Here is a 4807-nt window from a genome sequence, read left to right on the forward strand (position 1 = left end):
TCTGTCAGGGACAAAGGTGGAAGTCGCATAGCGTCTGTGAAAGAAGTGTTACAAAACCTTGCAGGGATGAGGTTTGGTTGGAATCAATGTTTCAACAAGGCACACGACATGGACCTTATGTGTGTTGAGATGACCCGTTTCACGTTGTTGCCCTGATAATCGCTCTACTGGAGAGAGATAAGGCCCGGCCAAGCTAGAATGGAGGTGATAAAGAAAACGCTCCCTTGTGTCTGACTAAAAGCGTACTTGCCAAGAAAAAGATTAGACTGTGAAAGTTAACAAGTTGAATTACATTAAACACATCCTACGCTGAAAGGAATATTTTGTTATTAATCTTTTAACAAGAATTTGTTCACCAGCGACTACTGTGAAATTTATGCATTTTTATGATATCTTCTTAAAGATGTATTTAAAGCCCCTTCACCCTTGTCTTATCTTCCCATCGACCATGAACTAGTTATCCTTCAAGGTCAAAGTAGAAAATTAACTTTTTTTTTGTCACTTTTTAAAACGTTTTTGTCCCTTTTTTATTCATGGTCAATAATGTTTAAATTACAAAAAGCAGAAGTTATAAATTATTTTTCCTTATAGTTAAGATCAGAGGATGTTAAATGAATCACACTGTCAAGTCTAGAAACTATTTAGAAAAAAAATCAAATGCCATAACAAATTGAAAGACCTACCTACAATTTTATGAAAGTAATCATTAATTTTGACTGCAAAGAACATCCATACAGACATGTTATTTTTGGTTAAAATAAACCCATTTTTCTGATATAAAAGATAGGGTCAAATTTGACCAGAGGACAACACAAGGGTTAATTAACTTTTTAGAGATCATCTCCCTTTACAGTCTACCTCTAGCTTGCCATTCTTCCCTTTTTTTCTGCTTCTGATTATATTAGCATTGATATTCATTAACACCTGATGCTCCTTGATAGGAAATCAATGGTAATTTCATTCATCCAGTTGGGAGGGCCCATTTCGCTTTCCTTCCTCATGCAGTAGTGATTAACAGGCTGGTAAAGGAGGGTTCACAGTGATTCTTAAAGGAGAGTTCCGGCCAATTTGTACGTTAATCTTGATTGCTATAAATATGCTTGTACTTTTCGATTGAAAAACGGAAACGGAGTAGCTGCAGCAACGTGAACAAGCTTCCGCTGAGCTAAAACAGCAGTTGTCGCGGCAATTTTTAGAGTGCTTTTGTGCCTCTGAATAGACACAAAATGCACTACACAAATCGAGCCTCTGACTCACCAACACCAGATCGATCACGCACAAAATGGATGAGCTTCAAATACACACGGAACTGCAGCGCGATGATTATCACAAAAGCCTGGCTGAACACACTTATCACAGACTGCAGCCAGCAGCTAACAGGTTGAGCTAGCTGCCGGCAGGATAGAGACAGGGCACCGCTAGCTCAGTGGAAGCTCGTACACGTAGCTGCAGCTACTCTGTGTTGCCTGCACTAATTAGGGTTGGGGGTTTTCATAATCAAAAGTATCTGCATATTTACAGCAATCAAGATTAACTTAAAAAATCATCCAGAATTCTCCTTGTTTTAAAGGGTAGCTCCTATTTTCCCAGGTTTTTGTGACTGAAGTTACTGATCAACTTTTTTGAATTGGGCCAGTATTAGGCAAGATCGGCAGTGGCGAAACAAGCTGCAATAATACTCCTAATACTCCTAAAATGTTGAAAAATACTGACATTACCCTTTAAGACTCCTCAAATATCCAAGTAGGTATGAGAAGCAAAATGAAGAAACCTTTAAGTATAAATATGAAGGAGAAGGGAGGAAGTAATGGAGAGAAAGAGGGGGGGGATGCATAGGTTATGGTAAATCATGTCTATCATCGCTCCTCTCTTCCATTACCAATCAGGGCTTGAAGAATGATGACGAGTTGGCCAATTTCGCCAAACTCCCAGTGGATGCCCTTGAAAGTGACAAATGGCAGGGTTAATTGTGTTGGGGTCATGGCCATTCAGGTGGAATGAGCCACTTTATTTGGAGCAAAAATCCATAAAGAGAGCTCATTCCCAATCTGCGCTTTCACCGTTTGGATCGGTGAGGGATGGCCTTGGTCCTCATGGGAAGACTCCCCAACCATCCCAAGTGTACAGTAGGTACAGTATATGACAGGCCTAAACATCAAGTTAATTCCATTCAATTCAGGGCTGCGGCAACAGCCATTCCAAGTCAGCTGCCTGCCGGGAAAGCTGCTTTTTTTCTCTCAAACTATCTACCCCAGGGATCAATTGCACTTCATTTCTATCTGACATAAATGAGGCAGGGGACTTCTCCATGGAAGATCTGCTGAATTCTTGTAACAACATTAAATCCGGCCACCTGCTTCCTCCCTATCTTCTCTTCAATCTATCTCTAAGCACCCCAAATGCATTTTCAAGTTTCTATTCCAGGAATGCTGAAGGAAGGCCAGACAAATAATTTTAATTAAATCTTTAGTATAGGCCTACATGCAAGGTTGAGTAGGGTCAGAGCTGAGCCATAAAGGGGACAAGTGTTGGTGTTTGTTGGGCTGGATTGGAGCATGTGTTGGCATAGCCTTCTGTCAGTGGAAACTATGAGTAGAGGTTTTTCTGGGCAGAGGCAAGAGAGTGAGGGTCTGTGTATCTGAAGCAAAGCCAGCTCCAGCCTCTCTGCCACGCTGAGATTAGGGGAGAAGAGGAGGCTTTCACATAACCGACTCTCCCTGTGGCACGACCGCAGAGAGGCAGCGAGCGAAAGGCAGGCAAGCAGCCGGGCCGGCCGGCTGGATGCATGAGGGAGGCAGGGGATTTAAAGAAATAACATGGGAACCGGTGCAGAGGAAGAAAGTGAACGTAAGCTCTCTTTTTGTCTCTAACTGTACAAGGAAAGGTGGGTGCATCCTCCAGGACTCTGATAATAGGTTTTGGGGAGCTGACAGACCTCATTCTCTTCTCCCACACTCCTTCCCATCTGTATTCCTTTTCTTCCACCTTATCTCTTTCTTGCTCATTCACCCTCTCTTCCCTTCTTTTCATTTGTCTAGCTCTGTTTCTATGGGAGCAGCCAGCCAGAGGAGCCTTGAAGTCGGAGAGAAGGAGGAAGTAAGGCCAGGTGTGCAGCGAGAACATGATGGGCCCCAAGGTTGGGCTGAGAGGTGAGGGACAGACACTGTAGTGTGTGACAAAAGGATGAGCTTCACTGCTAATGACTCCCACAGGGGAGACCAGCTGCTCAGTTTGCAAAGGCTTACACACATGCACTGCTACCGTGTACTGACTCGACGGTGTGATAGAGCGTGCGCACGAAAACACACAAACTTTACGAGACTTGGACATCGGGAAACACAAGAGTGCACACACACAGACCTTCACACAGACAGTCAGATATTAGTGTTCTTCTCTTTCTCATGCACACACATGCACACACACACACACACAAAAATGCCTCTCTGAAAATCCTCAGTCTTCATCCTTCCAAAATTTCTGAAAAATCTTCCGTCTGAGTTTGTGCTGTCCTCAATTTGCACTCTGGTATCATGAGAAATGATGCAGCGCTGCTTATGAATTCAGATGTTAAATTTCCATCTACTCAGTAGATTTTTGTCCGCGGCTGTAAAAGGGATGTTTCGGCACAATAAAGCATGATCAATAATACATTGGACAGTCATCTGTGTGATAGCCCCCCCCCCCCCCCCCCCCCCCCCCATGCTTAAACAAAGAGGAGCTCTGCTGTTTGGCAATGCATGTGAGCCCCCTAGTGTAAGGCTGTCTAGTTTCATGTACTTGGAGGAGGATAAAGTAACAGCAGCAAATGAGGACTCAATGCCATGTTTGTGGGCAATTTCCCCCTCGTAATACTGTACACTGTTTGGTTGTATGTTGTGTAGCAACGACCTTTAATCATACATTTTTAGCTGAATGGCTGAAGATCTTTATTTTTCTATGATGTTACACACACAAATTGATTTGTCAACATCTAGGCTTGAATGTAATATTCCTGAATTCTCATGACACATTTTCCTGAAACCTAATGACAAAAGCACATAGTTCCTTCCACCATATAGCATTTGAAAAAGACGTTTAAAGTGGCATAAAGTCTTTGATGTTTCAATATACAAATTACCATTCAAGTGACATTTTCATGCAGATTTTCATGAGAGAGAGAGAGAATTTCCTTGGCTTTGGAAGGCATTAAAACCTTAAAGACCTGGACTCTATCTGGTGAATAATGTGATATTAAGTACATGTGACATTTAAAAGAGGCTTTTAAATCTGAGCATTGATCAAATCCAAGGTGACAAGCATCATAGCTCAGTTAATGGCTTTTTCAACATGACTTTCCAAAAGGTTTTCCTCATAGACTGTGGGTATGTCATGCCGAGCTGCCAGAGATTTTTCTATATCTGCATTTACATGTACAATAAGTGGTCTCAATTAGCTATTCATTGTCGTGTTTGTATTACGGTACGTGAGCGATGGCCCAACACGTACACAAATCACGTTCACCCTCATCGCCAAGGGTCAAAGCGATGCATCAACAGGAACGTTATATCCCATAGCTAATGTCCTTGAGGGGAAAACAGTTTACTCAATAATAGTACACTTAAATAATGCTGAATGTTGTGATTATTCAAAAGAGACGCTCCTCTATTAAAGGTCCCATGGCATAAAAATGTCACTTTTTGAGTTTTTTTTTTAACAGTAATATGAGTTCCCCCAGCCTGCCTATGGTCCCCCAGTGGCTAAAAAAGGGCAACAGGAGTAAACCGAGCCTGCTTTGCCCGCCCAGATAATTTGGCCCACCCATGAGAGA

General features: G+C 42.3%; 1 long non-coding RNA gene across 1 annotated transcript in view; it reads left to right on the top strand.

The window, feature by feature from the left end:
• The first annotated feature begins 2592 nt into the window (after positions 1-2592).
• The window catches only part of LOC116702034 (uncharacterized), a 42122-nt gene continuing 39907 nt past the window's right edge, over positions 2593-4807 (top strand). Inside the window, exons 1-2 of the long non-coding RNA XR_004335045.1 lie at positions 2593-2847; positions 3039-3149. This is a non-coding gene — a long non-coding RNA (uncharacterized LOC116702034). The remainder of the gene's footprint in view (positions 2848-3038; positions 3150-4807) is intronic.

The sequence above is a fragment of the Etheostoma spectabile genome, chromosome 14 (genome assembly GCF_008692095.1).
Source record: "Etheostoma spectabile isolate EspeVRDwgs_2016 chromosome 14, UIUC_Espe_1.0, whole genome shotgun sequence".
In the NCBI taxonomy this organism is placed as follows: Eukaryota; Metazoa; Chordata; class Actinopteri; order Perciformes; family Percidae; genus Etheostoma; species Etheostoma spectabile.